This window comes from Anser cygnoides, chromosome 4 (genome assembly GCF_040182565.1).
Source record: "Anser cygnoides isolate HZ-2024a breed goose chromosome 4, Taihu_goose_T2T_genome, whole genome shotgun sequence".
NCBI lineage: Eukaryota > Metazoa > Chordata > Aves > Anseriformes > Anatidae > Anser > Anser cygnoides.
The window spans coordinates 60,388,649-60,409,386 of NC_089876.1; the positions used below are offsets into that span (position 1 = coordinate 60,388,649).

The 20,738-nt window shown below is 36.3% G+C and overlaps 1 protein-coding gene across 2 annotated transcripts in view; it reads right to left on the reverse strand.

The window, feature by feature from the left end:
* The window catches only part of MTNR1A (melatonin receptor 1A), a 45,203-nt gene that overhangs the window by 19,757 nt on the left and 4,708 nt on the right, over positions 1–20,738 (reverse strand). Inside the window, exon 2 of one of the 2 annotated variants that reach the window (XM_048078350.2) lies at positions 20,474–20,642. The exons of the other annotated variant lie outside the window; for it this stretch is intronic. The gene's annotated coding sequence lies outside the window, so the exon portion shown is untranslated. The remainder of the gene's footprint in view (positions 1–20,473; positions 20,643–20,738) is intronic. 2 annotated transcript variants of the gene reach the window in all.

A 20,738-nucleotide genomic window follows, 5' to 3' on the forward strand; every position in this document is an offset into this window, starting at 1 on the left:
ATTCATGAGAATTCCATGCATTGAAGAGAATGAAATGAACCCTCGGTCATTACCTGGACAAAATTATTACTGTATTTTAATGGATTCCAGCTTCTGTAAGGATTACAAAATGAGCCTTTATCACACCTTAATACCAGCTGACTGCTCAGTAAAGAATGCTGTTAAAATCCCATGTTCTCTCAGAGCTGAGCTCTAATTCAGTGACTCTACAACAGTACAATCAGCATGTTGATCCTGACAAGGGATGCATAAAATGGAATGCATTACAGTTGGGTTTGCATCTTAATGGTCTAAAAACATGGAACATTTTTTCCCTCTAGTGTCTGGTAGTAGAAATTACAGCTAGTTGAATGGATTTTTGAACAATTACAATATTTAATTTAATTTATAAATAATTTTCTTTAAATTAAAAGCACGTTAAAGTCTTAGTTAGACCTAATGGGATATTTTGAAATTATCTCCTAGTGAAGAATTAATATAAAGCCCAATTCTTATACTGAAATTAAGGAAAGTTTTCTTGTTGAGGTCAATGGGCCTTGAATTTATTTAAATGAGAAATAGTGGAAATGACATATCTCAAGACAAATTTTGGATGAGTTAACATTACACAACTGAGTTAGAGTGGTTATAGCAAATGTACACTGGAACTCATTGCAAATGTGGTTATTTAGTAGAAGACAATCTATACATTTAGGTGTATCAGTAACATCTACGCTATAGGGCAGTTGTTTCGGGGAATGGCCAGCATCTGTTAACTTGCAGTCAGGGCCTCATCTGCTCCATCTGAGCTTGTCTCTGTAGGCTCTATAATCTTAATAGAGGGGAGCCGGAGGTTGATACTGGCACCCATTAGAGCAGCTAAATTCAAGAGACTGAAGAGCAATCCAGAGTGCCTGCCATCTGTATCTGTCGTCAGTCCTTTGTCCAGCAGAGAAAAGCAGGCATGTAAGGTAGGAACTTCCACGTTTCGCATATGGCGCTCTCCAGTCTGTGTAGGGCACTTTGGAGAATGGATGATCAGAAGCTTAATTGCTGCTTTGAATGTCACCACTGCGACCTGATTTTGTCATTCAGTCTGCTCTCTAAATACACCCAGTAAGTAACAAAAAAGAAATCAGACTAAACAATAGCATGTTTCTAGTCATCTACATGAAGCATATACATTCCCACAGAATTTACAATCTATTATATAATTACATTAAACTACAACTTACTGTGTGTAAATTGGACTTAGCTTGGATTTTGCTGCTGCTTGTGAGATTTGGTGAGAAGAGTCTAGTCTTGAACATCTGACCAGTTTTTCCAGGCACTGCTTTAGTGAAATTTATTATATCTTTCCTTTTAATAAAGATAGAACAGGCTCATATAGAAAGTAACAATGAAGAAATTCTGCTATATTTTCACTTGGTATCAAATCAGAAGTGTGTTGACAAAAAAATACACTATACAATAACTAGAAGTCAAAGAGGACTAATGTGTGGTAAATTCTGTAGTCCTAATTAAAAAAAAAGGCTTGGTGTTGCAACAAAGTGTTCAAACTTGATGTGAGTAATTTGAAAGAAAGTCATCAGTCATTTAAAAATTTAAAGTCTGACTATAGAATAAGATTCCCCATAGCTATGATGTTGCTTTATGGTAATGAATTACTTAAAAAAAGTCTGCAGTAATGGAAAATGACTGTCTGTTTGGAGATGCCAACCCCCCTGTAGCTGCTAAGAGTAAGAGTGGAAGGAACTTACTCCAGTTCCAGTTACTTAAGAGCTGGGGGATCTGGGTGGAGTTCCCAAAATAATTTTAAGGAGATCAAAAATAAATAAATAAATAAATAAAAATCAGAAATTGAAAAAGAAGAAAACTACAGATTCTACCTAGCTGCTGAAAAATGCATGGCCTACCAAAAATGCTCTCTATATGCTCACAAGTTACTGGAAAAAAAAAAAAAAAAAAAAAAAAAGAGACCTTTACTCATAAGTAGTTTAGGTATTTTTAAGTGTTATCCATTGTGCTTTCATCTTGTAGATATTTATTTGCAGGTGTACACTATTTCACAAATAGACTGGAGTTTCGTTTTGAATGTTTTACAGTCTGGTCTTCTGTCCAGGTCTTTTACATCTCTGCTGAACTAATCAGTTACTTGGACATTATCATTCCATAAATCTGGCGTTCTGTTCCTGATGAGAAGAGCACATGCACAGCACTAATGTAATACCTGCCTATGGAAGAGAAAAGGCTTTCCACATATACTTCTGCAAGTTAAATTTATTTTAAACTACATGTTTGCTGAAAATATCATTGTACACAGAAATCAAACCAGGGGAGGATGATTTACTACACTTGTGAAATTCATGTACACATTTTATATGGTCAATTTGATCAAAAGCTAATATATCATCTATGAGATTCACAGTACTTCATCGTGAGATGAATAAAGCACTTCTTTTACAGCAGTTAAATATTTGGCCATGGATCACTCAAATTTAATTGTGTGCTTATACCTCTGAAATAAATATAGTGAACTATACTCCCATACACATTCACATTAACAATCTTATGTACTTTAGATGGAGAAAGGAATGTCTGTGAATCTGAGGCATACTGATAACAGTCTGGGGACAGTCTTGGTTTTGCTATGGTTAACACATGAACTGTTAGAAGCCCTCTTATCTTTACATAGAAGAAAAAAAAACAAACAAGCCAAGTGTAACATATCTTTGGAAGACTGAAGTTGGAAGTAACGGACACTACCTTTATCATGCGTCTGCTAAGTATATTCAAACCATTGTTAAAGCTATTTCAAAACTGAAGGATTATTTCAGAGATTCTACAAGCTCAGATTCAATTTATCATATAGTATAAAAGTGACAGGAAAAAAACATTAAGGAAAAGTCCCATGAAATAAATATCCTCATTTATTCCTTAACAGTTTGCATTAACACTGTAGACTTTCAAGCAATGGCAAGAGCAGCAGGAGATACAATTTTCCACATGAATAAACACTAGGATATTTTTTTTTTTTAAAAAGCTAACTACCAAGAAACATACGGTTATCTCCTATTACTCATCTCCTTTTACTTTTCTGCTTTTATTTTCAATATAAAATGTAATCAATTATCAGTAAAGAGCACACAATTGTGTTCACCCTATTTATGAACTATTTGTTGCATGTGATGTGAGAAGAACATTATCAAAAATGATGATTAATTTAAAATGCATATTCTACAGCCAGAAACATTTCTTTATAAACTGGAAGCTCTGAAAAGTCTGAAAGCCTGTAAAGTTTGCACACAGGATTCTAGAGGTGAAAAATAAGAGAGTGCCAGCTTCAAATTTTTTTTCGATCACATAAAGAAATAGTAAGAGCAAAAAGAAGCAAATTATGTCGATTTCCTAAGTTTCTGTCACATCTTCATTCTGCTTTGAATGAAGCAAGCAATTACTCTTCTGGAGTTTATTTTATTTTATTTCATTGTTATTAACCTGTTTGTCTTTCATGACTGTCTTTCATCTAGCGCTTTAGTCTCTTTCTACATTTTGTTACAGGTCGTATGTCTTTGAGAAGAAATAAATGATCTCCTAAAAGTTCCTTATTTTCTTTTTCCAGATCTAGTTTTATTCTTCTTAACTCCATATTCTTCTCTGAGGTTTACTTTCCAGGTTGCATACCTTTCCATTGCTTCCTACCTGTTGAAGAGAAAGTGCTGATACCTTCTTTTAAAAGAAATATTTTCTTTAGCTGCATCCATTGATTTTATAGAGGCCTCTGATAGCGTACTCCTGTACTCCTAACTGAAGTAGTTTAGCTGGTACCCTACAGCAGAAGACTGCGTGGAATGACATTCTAAAAATGTATAACATATCTATGACATAAATCATAGATACAAGAAAATAAGTGCCAAATGCTATCCATTCTTAGTTAAAAAGCAGAGATAGTAGAGTTTGAAGTTGAAAACAAAACAAAAATACCAGTAAATAGAATGTAAGATTAAGATTTTTACCCTGATGTTCAATCTCCCCAACATATTACTCATGTTCCAAATGCATGTAGCTGCCACAGTTTTGGTGTCTATTCCCTTGACGCAATTCTCTATTTCCTCTGTTCACACAACTACCTAAGTATTTGTGGCCTGAAAACATTTGTGAAAGAGGATATAGTCAGGAGAAGGAACTCCTACATATGACAGATTAATTTTATAGTGACTCTTCTATATAGGCAACAAGAAAAAGTGTACAATTTGTACTTATAACTAAACTTAAATACAATTCTGAAGATTATTATTGTTTAAAATGTGTGGCATTGCAGTATAAAGATGAAATCAAATAGCACTTTTCAGTTGAAGAGGATATTGGTCATCCCGGGAGAGGCAGTCTAACAAAAAAACAATCAGGCTTAACAAAAATGAAGAAATTATATTCCAAGAGAAGGTTTCAATGCCCTGTAGCAATTTCAGAAAAATATGCTGTACATACATCAAGGAATGTCTGTTACTGAACTTGTAAACTGAAAGATGCTCCATCATATTATTTTTAGTGTGTTTTAATAAAGATAATTGCCCTAAAGGGAAAAAAGTACTAAAGAGTGTTCGATGCAGTAATCACAAAAGATTTTTATCGTGGTATTTACCCACTGCCAAAATCACTGTGAACGGATTACTTTCAAAATCCCGAGAAGCATGAAATCTTAGCAACCTTGGGTGAGCTGTAAAAATCTGACGTTCATTGAACCTTTGGCTAAATGGTGCCAAAGGAAGTATAAATCAAATACTTTGCTTAAAATGGCTCTTTAACAAAATCCCTCAGAGTTTGCTGAAGATGAATTAACAAGCAATTGGTTGTAGAGGGAATTCTCCGTAGATGGCAAGCTAATGAATTCTGACAGGTTGAATGGTGCAAGGATAATGGGCTGAGCTGTCCACTGACTGTAAAGCAGAAGCTGATTAAGGTTAAGACTTCAGGAAAACACCCCAACTAAACCGGATCAAAAAGAATGATTTAATTGATTTAGGGGTTGAATTGCAGTGGTTCTGCTTCTTTTCTAACCCAGATGTGTTATTTCAATTCAAACATTTGAAGTTTAACACTGATATCACGACTTGCTGCTACATAATTAGTGGTTGTTCTAATATTACCACTCACTCCTCTTTTCCAAATATGAAGGGTCACACATACAATTTATGTCATCATCTCAATAGCACCTTTGAAATAATTTCTGATTCAATTAGATATTGAGTTATGATTGTATAATTTGATAGAAAACTTTTTAAAAACATTGTGCCTACAATCAGACTTAAGGAAATGAATCACAGGATGGTTTGGGTTGGAAGGGACCTTAAAGACCACCTAGTTCCAACCCCCCTGCCACGGGTGGAGATGCCACCCACTAGACCAGGTTGGCCAGGGCCCCATGCTACTTGACCTTGAACACCTCCAGGGATGGGGCATCCACAACTTCTCTGGGCAACCTGTTCCAGTGCCTCACCACCCTCTGAGTAAAGAACTTCTTCCTAACATCCAATCGAAATCTCCCCTCTTTCAGTTTAAAACCATTCGCCCTTGCCCCATCATTATCTACACAAGTAAAGAGTCCCTCTCTATCCTTTTTATAAGAATCCTTTAAGTACTGAAAGGCTGCAATGAGGTCTCTCTGGAGCCTTCTCTTCTCCAGGCTGAACATCCCCAGCACTCTTAGCCTTCCTTCATAGGAGAGGTTCTCCAGCCCTCTTGGTCATGTTTGTGGCCCTCCTCTGGACCTGTTCCAACAGGCCCATGTCCTTCCTCTGCTGAGGCGTCAGAGCTGGATGGAGTACCCCAGGTGGGGTCTCACAAGAGTAGAACAGAGATGGAGAATCACCTTCCACAACAAAATAGCACTCCTGGAGATGCCAGGGATCAAACCCAGGCCCTCCTGCATTTAAAGCAGGCACTCTTCCACAGTGCTACACCCCTTGCCATTAGAAATGCCATGGGAAACAACACTTCCTGAAGAGAATGAGTAGTTACTGCACACATAGATGAAGAGTCAGTCTTTACTCCATAACTTTGTGCACAGCTGCAAGCAAGCAGATTCTGAAATACAGTAATGAATTGACCAGGGAGTTACTTTTTCAGGGTCACTTTGATGGAGCTGATCCTATGGTATGTAGGAAGAGACAGACTTCTTGAAATTCCTAGCACAGGTTCATATCCCACTAGAATTTGATGCTTCCAGTATGTTGAGAGCTATTAACACTTTATTCTGAAGGCATAAGAGACTAAAGTTGAAGGAAAATAAAGGTAGAACAGATCAAAATTTCCAACTAGAAACAAAGTCTCTATATATTTTAAGCTCCTAATCACTTTAAATTATTTGTCTTAAGGTCCTTTTCATGTGTCCCATTCAGAGTTCAAGTGGCACCATAATGTAGGAGATCATTTCTCAGCCACTGCAATCTGACAGGTAAAAAGATCTAACAGCAATCACTGTGGCTACATATTTCCCAAACTGAAAAATACAGATGGGAGATGTTTAGCCATTCTGGATAACTGCAACGTAGCTGCAATATTAGCTAAATAAACTGCAATATTATCTAAAAAGGCTTTCTGCTTCATGCAGGTGTTAATGGTAATCATTGGCAAAGCATACCTGTCAAGCAGATTTGATGTGACCATCCAACAGGTAATAACCCCATCTCTTTTCTGAAAAGAGATTATGTTCTCTTTTGAAAGTCATGCTCCTGAAAATTACAGGAGGAAAAAAATCTGCAAAAAATGCCACTTAGCTTAAAAGACACTATAAGGAAAGGAATCACTGGCACAAAACAGTGAAGCCATTTGTTTGCTGGAAATGGTCAAATTTGACTTTTGCAAACCTTCTATTTGCCTTTAGAAAACAAAAAAATCTATGGCTGATTAATAACATCAATAAGAACTCTCATATGAAAAATACTCAAAGATGGAGCAAAACATATACTAACATCATGTAGAAAGATCATCTGGAATTTTTGAAACAAATAAACCTCAGAAAATTTAGCAATTATGGGTTCTTCTCAACTTTGATTGAGGTTGCTTTGCACAGCTTTGGCTTGTCAGTACTCAAAGAACAGCATCACAAACTTTATTTTGATGAAATGCAGCTGCCTCTATTAATATGACTTTTGTGACAACTCAAGCAGTTAAAGATAAGCCAAAGGGGAATTCAATGTGTTGGAACTGATTTTTATTTTAGATAAAAACTATGGATTTGAGTGACTGGAACATGGGCATACTAGGCATGACGATACAGTGACAAAAGAAATCTTCCAGTTACCATTGCTAAAAACATGTGTCTAAGGAACTTCATTTTGAATAGCTTGTTTATCAGAAGAAGAATCATTTGAGCAGAAAGTGCCTTCAGCATTCGGATAGAAAATAAAATTTCTCTTCTTCTCAAGTGTAACTGGCACTGAAGCTAAATTTTTTTTCTTTCCCTAGATGTTTAATACATCAATCATGCTCTGCTTTTGTGGAGGTGTTGCAACAAGATGAAGACAAAACTATCTGAAGTAACCGAAGTATTTTGGGGACTTCTAAACTTGTGAGAGCATTTTGAGTTTCCTGGATATCTTCCACTCTCAAAAACATTTGACTTCTAAGTTCAGTGGAGACAGGAAAAAAGAAGGGAGACAAAAAAAATCTGTATAATGGCTTTTAGTTCCAAGCATTCCAACATTGACATTCACAGCTGAGCCCCAGATCTGCAGAGCATTTAAAAATAAGCCAGCTGCAGGGGTAAGTACTATATTCTGAGTGAGGCATCCACATCTTTAAAATGTAACATTTCACCATTTTCATGTTGAAATGGAACAGCACCAAAACCAAACCAAACAAAAAAACAACAACAAAAATCTGTCAAAAACAAACAAGCAAAAAGCAGCAGTGGAAACTTCATTTGGGTCCCCTGTGAGGTGACTATATTTGAAAGACAAAGGAACCTAACTTCAGAAAAGTCTTTGCCAAAGTGTGGGTAACACTTTCAAAGTTCCAGCTCTTGGTACATGCCTTTGCCTCTTCCATTTAGCACTGTCACGTGCATATCTTACTGTGGGTGATTCTTGTTTAGAGCTTGCAGCTCTAAACAAAGTTGTCTAGAGAACTGCTTGGCCAAATCTACTGTCCTTTCTGAAGCCTCTGCAATGATCTGAAGTATATTGAAAGTGCGTGAGGAGTTTAAAATTGCACGCTATGCAAATGCTTGAAATACTTCTAGAAGGGAGACCTATCTCCTGATAGATTCCAATCAATTTCTGTTTTGGCTTGAGTCAGCAGATGTCTTATTGTTTAAGAAAATATCATATCATTCTTATGTCTTGACCTTGAATTTCAATAGTCAAAGAACATTACACGGGTGTACAGGGGGTATGTAACATCAGCTACAGCTATCACAGCTGTAGAAGCTGAGAACACTTGCATCAGTTAAAGGTTTGCTTATTTAAAAGAGGTTAAGGAGGAAATGACCAAACTCTGCAAGTGGCACAGACACACTGATGTCGACAAAATGTGGGCAAAATGTAACCAGAGGCTATCAATTCAGTATAAAAATTCAGCATAGCTGAATTCAATGGGGCAAATGACTGGATTTTCATCTGATAGATGAAATATGACACTGAATTGGAAAGAACAGACTAAGATACCTAGGCTGTTTGAGACTGGGTTTGAAGACAAATGTATTGGGAAATGTATTCTCACACACTGAGAGGGAAGAAAATAAGAATCTGCAGCCTAAGGTAATGCAGGTGTTAAAAAATGAAATGGCTGTTGTAAGGTGTGCTGCTCCAGGCAATATGAGATGTTGCATAACAAAGATATATACTTTACGTAGTATGATATGCATAGTATGTATACATATGTATGTACACAAAACAGGCTTTCAGTCTGCCACATCTCTTACACAACTCTCATACAATTTATAGCTGTGACATCTGGAATGAATGACCAGCAGAGAATGAGAATACTGCTGTGATCAGACCTCAAATAATAAATAACCCAATGCATGAACCGAATTCCTAGTTACTTGATTGCAATCCTGTTAATAAGGACCACATTTTTTTTTTGGGTGTTTTTGCAATGCTTACTACATAGAAGCCCAGTCCGTGACAGGGGCAGTATAAATAAGCATGAAATTAGTAAATATTGTTCTTATTATAATTTCATTTCTGTTGTCACAAACATGTCTCATTTTTTTCCTATGGTTTAGAAAGCATTTTTTTAAATTAGTAGATTAGATTCATGGAAATGAAAACGAGACTCATCCTTTACACTGGCTTCCCCCTTACACTGGTCATGATAGCTTCACTATTGAAACCACTGCACATCAGAGGGACTACCCCTATGCTTTTTAGGGAACCTCAGTTTAAAGTTTACAGCTCTATTAACAAACATCTGAGTCAGGCTAGCAGCTCGATTTGTGGTTCACTGTGTGACTTCAGCTTTGTTCTTTGTTAAGAATTCTCAGGATTTCTGATTTGCTGTTAGTTTTAAGAGAATATTTGGCTGCTAATCAGAGATTGATATTTTAATGCAAAAAAAGTTAATTCTGTGATGATTACTTTTAAGCCAAAGTCAGCAGAAAAACTCCAGAAGGTTTTGATGTCTGCAGTTTTTGTGGCAAGACCATAACTAGCAAGCATCACTAGCTGTTGCTGTAGTGATTTTAAAAAGCTATGCCATGCCCTTATTTTATGACTACTCTAGAGCTGTCAGTAGACTTTTCACACATACATAGTTACAGTTGACTGGTATTTCAACCTGCTTAAAAGGACAATTTTATTAGAAGTTTAAAAATTCATAAGCTAGAGGAGACAAATATCTTACTATAAATGCAGTCATTCTGATGCATCTGTTCAGAAATAACCTGCAGTCAGTCATCTGAATGTGGTCATTAGACATGCTGGTCTTACCAGAAAAGAGAGAAAGCTGTATGTAAATAAGCAGCACTGTAGACGTTCCCACCAAGTACAGCAATGAGTTTTTTTTTGCTAAACTGAGGGGCTAATCATTGATTTCAAATATGTACATTTTAAAGTAATAGTAAGTTCCTTGGTATAAGCAGTCTTGGCAAGGAGAAGAATACAGCTTAAGGCTACCTCCTGCTTTCATTAGCATCCAGTACCTTCAGTAAAGTTTCTGATTTCAACAATATCGAAATACAGTGGAAGACATGACAACATTTATTTCACCTTGTAAAATAGAATTTAGGGCAAGCCTTGTAAGTAACCTCAAACTTCAGACACTGGAACAAGAAATGAGAGAAGATGCATTCTAGTGAATATTAGACATTATTTGAACTATCCTTTGAGACAAATAATGGAAATATCCAAAAGCTACTTTTATTGATGCTAGGCAATATAAGGCAAGGAAAGTAAATTAGACATTGTTTTTTGTTTTGCTTTTTTTTTGGGGGGGGGGGGGGGGGGGTTACCCTTAGGGAACCCAGGAGGTGGACTCGATCTTCATGGGTCCCTTCCAACTCAGCTTTTCTATGATTCTGTGGTTAAAGGGACTGACAGATCTAAAAGAATTCACATGAGCATTTGAACTTCGCTTCACTAGTGATTAACTGATATATTTCATTCAATGATCTCCATGATGTACCTAGATTAAAAGAGAAGTAAATGGAGATAAGATCTTTAAAGAACTGAAAGGTCCCCAGAGCTATTATGTCATTTTCTTAACTATTTCTAATCTTTTTTCTAGTCTCATGAACTATTAGCTTTTCCACTTAATAGTTGCCTCTCAAAATGCTATGCTTTGAAACAATTCCAGAAAAAGAAACCCAACCTATTCTATTGTTTATCTTCATTGTATCATCTCATCCAAAAACAGCTGTGCAAACTTACGCAGGAAATTACCTCAGTACATGATCATGAAAGAACATCTAATTACACAGTTCATTTTCTTTCAAGCCAGTTTTTTGAAGGATTATTGGACATATGTTATCTGAACAACTTTTGTGAACAAATGGCATTTATAAGGAAGGTTATTTGAAGAAAATCTCAAGTGCTTTGTTTTGAAGTTATCATTCTTGCAACATATGAGGTACATTTTCAGAATTTTACAGGCTACACAAAAATAATTCAAAAAATGTGCAGGAAGATCAAGACGATCGTACACTGACAGACTCAAAGACCACTCACAAAAAAGCAGGGAGACTATCAATTTTGAATGTCAGAAATGAATATATATATCTACTGAATATATACACAACAATCCATACAAACAAGTCTCTGTACAGACACAGGATTTGAAGTAACAGGCCACAAATGTGAAAAACAAAATCACAATTTGCCACGTTCAGAATAAGTGACTCACCCAAAAGATAAATTCATAAATTTCTGCCTCAACTCTAGAGTGCTACAGAATAAAAAGTCACATATGATGCTTGGAGTTCAGAGACTTAGTATTCTACAGTGTATTTAGGGAATGTATTTCTCAAGCTTTATAAAGGGACTGAAGCTAATATATTGTATTATTTTACATAGTCATTTAACAGAGACAACAGTTCTCCCTCAGATAAAGTAGTCTGACATTATGCATATCATATATGTAATGTTTTCACATACTGTATGTGAATATTTCATAGTATGTGGATCAAAAAAGCCCAAAGTGAGATGACCTTAGTGGAACCAACAGTCTAGAATAAGGAAAATTCTTAATACTTTTTCTTGCACAGTTCTACAATGCCACCGAAGCTGAAAAGCTTCCTTTTTGCAAAGCCCAAATATGCTAAACTACGCATGTTCTGCACAAATGCATCCATCACTGATATCAATCCAACTGTGCAGTGTCTGAAATTCTTTGAGGGGCTAAGGGCATTCAAAAGCATAGTACATCTGTAATGATTCATATTCTCCTTTAAAATACGTAAGTTTCAGAACTACTGCTGCTTAAAGGAATTTATGGGATATCAGGCAAAAAAACAGTTTAGACCCAAACAGCAGCTGGCTGTATAAGTCATTGGTAACAGAGGAAACCTGTGATATTTACAATTTGATTCACAAAACTAACAAATGGGAATTTAATGTGCCTATGTGTTGCAGGTTCAAAATTATTCCACCATTTGCTCCACTGTGACTAATTTCAAGACTCATATTAATCGCTTTTTCCTACAGCCCCTCCTCTCAGAACAGTGCCAGGACACCATGAAAACTTGAAGGCAAAGCTGAGTCATTAAAATAAGTAATCTGTCTGGACAATTAACAAAGCATTAGGTGCTGCTTTAAACAGCTTAGCTTAAGCAGATTTGTTTCAGGACTATAATCCAAACAAGAACTTGAAAAAGCAAGAAGCAAAGAACACTGAACAGTAAGTCTTTAAGAAACTTGTGGAGTAATACTGTATTTAAGATAGTTCAAATTTATTTCTTTCTATATACCATAAAATTATATTTTGATTTTCTTTGACTGAAGTTATGTTCTTGCTGCACTTTTTCAGATATTATTTATTAATTGAAATGCTATCAAGCTTATCTATTTAGAAAAGAGTTCTCTGAATAGCTGAACATTCCTGGTATTTCACAGTGATTTCTAAACTGGAAGGATTTGATTTAGAGGCAGAATAAATGAAGTGCTAAACTGTAGTTTTAAAGTTGTTCCCTAACTGTAGCTAAGGTTTAAAATGATGTAGTGTTTGATGTGGAAAATGTAGGAAAAGATATCTAGGGACTGCAAAAAGCAATAGAAGCCAATGGATTTAGCTATTTTCTACACTGAGTACTTGAAAACCATGACATAAGTAGACAAGCAAGATATATGAGGGAGTCTAGAGAAATGTAATGAATTATAAGCTTTGACTAGGAATAAACATGAAAGGAATGACATGACAGATAGAAGGACCAAATAAGAAAACAGTGCTAAGGGCAAAAGTCCAGAGAACAAGAAATATAGGTCACATGTCCACACATGCTCAGAAATTTACTATTCAACATATTGACACAGACTGTGAAAGACAAAGGTCATTTCTGAACTTTGAAGATGGATACAGAATCAATGAAGTCTACAGAGAATTGGAAAGATGGTTCTGGAAAACAATAAGAAAAGGGCAACTGATGCCCTTTTGATAGAACTTCAATAGAATATTTTTTAAGTCTGATCTTCTGAAGGAACACGAATAAAACATTGGAGAGCTTGCTGCCATTTGTTGTTGAAGAGATGGAAAACAACCTAAAGCTGGTCAAAAACTCCAAATAAAGGCTAAGAAAGTGACAAAATCTGCGTCCAGTTGCATTTATTGTTCAGTACATTAGAGCATACTGGATAATGTGCAGTTTTGTTTTAGGTACAACATGCAAAACATTTCAGTATCCTTGTCGGATAGGGAAGATTCCCTTAATACTGTGATCTAAAATGGTTGGAGTGCTGCAACAGAAGCCTGGTGGAATCAAGACACCTTGAACAAAAAAGCAGGTCCTTCAGAAAGCCTCCTTATGACAAGGATCGTGATGGGCTGTAGCACCATGCATATTCAGTCACAGAGGTAGCCCTGAAGTAGCCATACTGTTCTGCATGGTGGCTGAGAACTCCAAATTGGAGCTAAATCTAAAGTTGAATAATTATTATAACCAGTAAATTAATTTCAGAGCAAGTGAGTCATGCTACTTATCAAAGTTAGGGTACTTATCAAACAACACCAGCTGCAAAAAAATCAACCCAAAATGTTCTGTGCTCTCAAAGGTCCAATTTCTCTTCTAGGAGGCAAGAGGAATCAAAAACAACGTGAGAAAATGACAGAAAAGCACTATTTTGATGCTGCTAGCTGAACGATGCTCTGTGAACTAAAACCACCTTAAACAACTGCAAGTTTGCAGTGATGCCCCTTCTATCCACTGTGAGTACTTCAATCACTGCGGGGGTGTGGAGTTATAATCCTGAGAACCATCTTCTTTAGGAGGACAGACACCAGCCCAAAGTAACCACAAAGTTACACATGCAAAGAGTCATAGCTAACTTCTAATAACTCTCCAGAGTTAAACCTTTGAGTGAAGGTTGGGTTGAGGCTTATTGCTTAATTATTGCCCTGCTACAATTGACATTAACTTTTCAAGTTATACTACTTTCCTTCTTTCCTTACTTGTCATGTCATCTGTCTTCCTAACTCAGTAACATCTTAGTTTTTGAATACAGAAGGTATTCTTTCAGTTTACAGATAGGTAATCATTAGATGGTTATTTCTAGTAACATTCTGATGTGCTAAAAATATCTTTTTTAGTATTTCTACAAGTAGTTGGTCACATACTACATTTCTACTTCTCATATAGATATGTAGAAATGCTACCACAATAAATTCTTAGTCATATCAATACATCTTCAGAATGGATTTCAGCTTAACTTAAGCATATACTGATGCTGCCATACAGTGTTACTACTGGAAATTTTGTTTCTTTGGTTTGAGTATACAAAAACGTGACATGAGTAAATTCATGATTTGGAGATTTGTTTGCAAGGCAAACAAGTTTCTTGTTTTTGAGTAAAGTAGGCAAACATTGAATTGTTGACCATTCCTTGTGATGAGTAGACAAAATGTAGAAAGTGTGACTCATCTTTGTGAGACCTGAATCTGATCTGAAGTTCTCTGAATAAATATGGATACAGAAGATAACGTGAATCTGAATATAAGCAGATCTTAGAAATCAGTTCACTGCTTTGATGATAGTCTATGAAGTTATCTTTGCACAAGAAAGAAGTGCTCAGGCAGCCTGCTGCTAGTCAGCATGCTGGTAGCAAAGCTCTGCCACTGTAAAAGCTTGAGGAAAGTATAGGGAAGACCTGCTCTAAAAGCTTACAGTGATGGGGTGGGTTACTGCTGTGACAATTGGGATACCCCAGTACAGACACTACCAACAAGCAGACTGCAAATTGTCTCCACTGGGATGGTTTCACTTAGCTTATTTGCCTTTTTTATGCATTCGTACCCCTGCACTTACATGTGTCAGAGGTAGCCATATCTTCAGGGCATGATCTAGATAGTGATCACTGCAGCAGTATTAACAGGGTGCAAGTGCAAGCTTCGCACAACTGTATTAGATTGTCATGAAGTATTCATTAGAAATTCTTACCAGGAATAATTACAAAGGAAGTACTCAACACCCTTTTAGAGTGCTAATATTCCTAAGTGCAAGCATACAATGAACAGAAGCAACACAAATTCCTAGGTGCATCCAAAAATAACAGAACAAAAGTGGGTATGCTAGGCAGACAAAATGCTGTTGAGGAGGGCATCTATGAACAAGATATTTATACCACACAAACAAGGAAACCCAAAGCAGGTTTCCAGCAACCAAATTGTTCATAATTGACATTATCAGGCACTGCAGAAATTCCTTGTAGCAGAGTACACTGAATGGGCAAGAGAAAAAGGTACAAGAAAAAATGCTGAGAAAAAACAGAAGTAAACAGTTTTCTAGGAGAAACTACAAAAAAATCCTCAATTATTTACCCAATTAATTCAAGACATGTTTGAAAACCTTTGCTGCAAGGAAGTAGAAGAAAATATGACTGCACTTTGAGCTCTACTTTAGGTATTTAACTAAAACTAATTTTAAACAAATTTGCTTTTAAGACAAATTTGGTTCTACTGTCTTCTGTATACAGAGACAAAAATCCAGTGTACCCTGACAGATGGAGATCACCGTGTTAACTATTATCCATAATGGTTACATGCAGAATAGTTAGAATAAACTTGGCTAGTGAAAACTGTATTCAAGTAGCACTCAGCAATATAAAAATCCCCGTGGGATCCATTTCAGTAAGCATGAATTACAGAAACATTGAAATTGTTCTAATTTATACCATTTATAGCCACCACCTGTGTCTAGGTGAAGGAAAGAAAGGAAAACAGTGCTGTCTTCCTGTCAGACATGCTGAATATTAACCTCCTGTATATGAGAGATCCTTATTTGTAGAGACAGTGTATATATTCACAAGCAATAAACATAAATGAGTTATATGCCGGGGATACTACAGCACTAGAAAAAGGAAAATGAAGATGTAATTTCTGTAAAAAAAAATACAAATAATTAGAGGAAATGCTGCTAAATACATTTATTTCTGCAAATGCATGAAACAAGTATACCATAAAATGGAACTATCTTTTGTACAAGTACCTTGTGCAGCATGGTAAAGAACCATAGGACTTACTTAAGCTTTATATAAAGTAATTCTATACATACCCAGTAGAAAAAGCCAATCCCAAGAAAATTATTAGCAACAGATGCTGAAACATGCTTCAGCATCAGGAAGGGAGAAAAAGGTGGGTTTATGATGCACTGCAGAGGTTCTCAACAGTGGGGTTCCTTAAGTTAGAATAAAAGGAAAGGGGAGAACTGAAAAGGTAGTGGTTAGAGATAGTCACATTGATAAGAAACTTCCAAAGGAATATCAAATATTGATGTAAACAGCAACAGAACCACCAATCTGTACAATAAGGCAACAACGCCCGAATTTTAAAATGTATTCTGCTTAATGAATGTGTTAAAGAATGAGTATTTAGAAAGCAGGGGACAAAATAGCATCAAGGATAAAATGATGTGATCTGACCGACAACTCTAGTACAAGCAAACTGTCCTTGACCTCAGTAACAAAATCCATTTGAGGAAAATAGGAGAGTACAGTATTGTGGTAGTAGATGGCCTTTTGTGTTCTTTATTCCCAGAGGGCTTCTTGAAGTACCAATTATCAGACTCCATAGCCTGCATACCAACTATACATGAAATTGCAACTGGCTTCACATCATGCACCCACATCAGGCTATACAAAAGTCAGGCACTTAAGAGTACAGTGACCCTGATTTGTAATCACCTTTATCACAAGGAAATCGGCAACCAACCAAAAATCCCCTTCTGATCCCATGGTTCTTAAAACATTTAACGAATCTCTGTATTAAGAATTTCGCTAGAGAACATACCTAAAGTTAACATTTAAAAAAATTTAAAGGTAGTCAGCTTACCACAGAGAACAGAGGTGAACATGCATCTTCAGCTTTGGTTTGATGCCAGGTATAGGAAGGGAAGTTATGTAAAAGACTTCACTGCTTACAGCACTTCAGGTTTAAGACTTAGCAGTATTGCAGCCTTCTTATCCCTTGGCAAGTATTGCAGCCAAAGTAGTGAGAGGAGGCCAGTAAGGACCATGGTAAGAGGTTTGCTAGTTGATTTCAGTACAACAAGCATTTTGCTTTTAGGGAAGGTATATTCTGGAGATGAGGCGCATGCCTGGGGGCAGTGCTCTCAAACAGAAGGGGAAAGGTTATTTTGCCAAGAGAAATAAAATTTGATATTTGACTTGGGCTAGAAAGTTAAAGAGCCAAGAGCTGTTTTTCTCACCCTTTATTACTGGAAGAGATGTTAAATATTAAGCACAGTACATTTAGTAAGCATGATACATTTACACAAAAAAACATTTCAGGTATTGACAGCACCCTTCTTGCAAGGGAATAAAAAAAGCTATAACTTAAGGTGAGGACTGACTGAAAGAATTTATATGAATGTCTAGTACACCTAGAATTTGGACTTCATAGTCTAGAAGTTCCCTTTTAATCCTTGTTCTAAGGGAGAACTGATTCAATAACCTAAATTTGGGAAAGGTTTGGAGATTTAATACGGCACAGAAATGAGGAAGAACTTTAATCTTGTAACAAATTAAAATTATGCAAACCTGCATGTTAGATAAATACTCAAACTACAGAAGGCAGACTCAGAATTATACAGCCAGAGATATCTGGAGACAATTAGTAATTATTTACATTAAAAGACAACATATGAATGCAAAATACACAAACCATTAATAAAAAATGATTTTATTTATAGGCCATCAGTTCTTCATCCAAAATGAAATAAAGCACTGAAACATCCAGTTCATTCACATATATGGAGACATTAGTTCTTCATAAAATGTACCTCCCAGATTTTCAACAATATGCAGTCCTTCAAGATAACTTCAAAATAAGTCTGTGGATGCTGTTACTCAAGAAAAAAATTATTCTCCTTCAGCACTCATAGAAAAGGCATTAACTCTTCACAAGTGGCTTTGTGATACTAATAAAGTGAGGGAAATTCACGCAAAAAGGTACCTTTCTTTCAAGGCCTCTAAAATGAAGTTGTCCATACCATGCCTGTATTGAGCTAAGAGCACTTTCATACCCAAGAATGAAATCCCTTCTTTGCTCCCCAACACAGGAAGAACAGGTCCTTAAGAATCAAGGCTAAGGAGCAGAAAACTCATCACTGAATCTGGTGAAGAGGTATACATCAAATGAAATCCATAGCTACTGATATGGGGAGAAAGATCACGATGCTTCCTCCAGCAGATATCATTGCACGCTTCTAGAACTTCTCTGGGCTGTGACTGGATACCAATTTTCAAGGATAATCCCTGTACTTGTGCCCATTCGTGCCTTTGGCCAATGGCTACAGAACTGGCCGTCTTCTCTAGGCAACTAACATAGTACTGACTGTTGCACTAAGCTGATACTCAGGTTCAGCCGAAGTGGCCTAACAAAAGCAATGTCATCACTTGACCTCACAATACCAAGCTACAAGGGAGGAGCTGACCACTGTCAGCACAGTGGCAGGGTGCCTCTGCTTGGTAGCCTCTCCTTCAAAGAGAATTAGTTTTGCTAGCCTTGTATCTGCACATCAAAAAACAAAGTTAAGGTGATAAGACAGAGCTTATATTTCAGCATCACACTGGAGGAAAGTGATCCATGTGAAGTGTACATCATGCAGAATGGGGTTTCTGTAGGCCTAAATGGAAAGGTATATATCCTTCCCAAACAACACAAAGGTAGCTAAAAGGCTGTCTAAGGGTGTAGACAAAAATAGAAGCCATCCACATACCTTTCCCACTATTTAGCATTTGAATTGAAAATTTCAATACTTGCTTATGCACAGCAGGGTTTGAAATTATTCTGTTTTAGACATGGGACCTTAGGAGTCAGGGGAGAGTAAAGAACGAGCAAAGTGTTAAAGGAGTTTCTTACAACTGTAAGAATTGAAGAGATCAAGTTCTCCATGATGAGAAAATGCCTAATTCAAGTATGGTACTATAATGGGACTATATAAGAATTTGATTACAAGTTTGATTATCGTTAAGGTAATAAATATCTTCTAGAATTAGATACATGACCTGGTATATTATTAGGTCATTTATAAAGTGAAGCATAAAGTGAAACAAATGAGCTAGGAATATTTTACTTCTTGTGCAAGGTGTTTCTTCAAGGAAGGGATATAAGTTGGCCTTCTCTTCAGGGATATCAGTGAATACTGTTTAAAAATATAGGACAAACCTTTGTACACTTATTGGTCATGACTACAAAGCTATTTAGAAGTAGCAGAAGTCACTATTTAAATAGTTAAACAGACTTGCTGATTACACCTTAGTTTCTGATCAACTTGAAAAGTACAAGGTTAAAACATGCAACATTCTTACCATATGAATTTAAGGATATCATTAAGGTTTTGTTCTTTTATATCATATCCATCCTCAAAACTATGGGAGGAAAAGATAGGTCTGACCTTTATTTTGACATGTAAGGTAGGAACCTGGATTATCCTACTCAGCTGCAATACTGCCTCTGACTTTGAGGGACAGATTTTGAAAGAGCACTTCTAATAGCAGCATTTGTATTACAATCTTGAGCATTTTTAACTACACATTAAATATGCAGACATTAAAACATTAGCAGTGTTCTCTTAACCTGAAGAATTCTTAGTAACTCATCCTCCTGAAACAGAACTTGGCAATCATTACTCAGGAGTGCAAAATTAATGTGGAATTTGAAGCAGCTCACTGATATGACAAGAAAAACTGCCAAGAGCAAGGGTGGCAAGGTTCTTGAGGTTGCAAAATTAGACTAATGCACAGCACTGAATTAACCCTGCTATAGCAATTGTTATTGCCCTAGGAAAGCAAGCATTATACAAATGGGTTGGACATTGTCCTATAGCATTGGATGCCCACTGTTGGTAGTACTTGGCACTAAACTAGACTTGCTGCTTATGTCATTTGCTAGAAACTCAAGAAGCATCCACAGCAGGATAGGAAAGTAAAGTAAAAAGAAATATAAAAAGGATGAGAGTAGAAGCAGATCAGAAATTGCTAAAAGATTAAAGATGAAAAGCCATCTTAATGAGAAAAGGGAGAACCACTCCAAGAACTACCAGAAGAGACTAGAAGCACTGCTGTGAAAAACTTCAAAAGGCAGAAACTTGCAGAAGGCATAAATAGCTGAATTTGGCAGACATATTAGTAAGAATGGAATGTTATTTGAAATACTTATCTATTGTTGTTCACTGACAGGACAATGTCATTTAAGTAGTTTTCTGAAAAACCCTCAGTTCAGTAAATTATTCATCAAAAACCAGTCTTTGGAACAGCTTTATTTAAACCAAATTTTTATGCTCAGTTCTGTTCAATTGTCCAAGTTCAGCATCTCCTCTAGACATTTTCCCCTCTCCCAGTCAGCTTACCATTTGTAATACCTGAAGTTATGTCTGAAATAATGTCATCAACATCTCAGCTTTCATCAGAACCCTGAATTTGTGCTACAACTTGATCTTCTGTTAGTTATCTCCCTTGAGTCAAATATTTGTCAGGCTACCCATTCTCTCTGGACACAAAAAGAAGTCCAAGGATCACCTGTAACAAAAACAATGATTACATTAGTCTGGATTTACAACAGGAATTTTTATTAAATACCATTACTCTACTAAAAATTGTCTGAACACTAAAAAA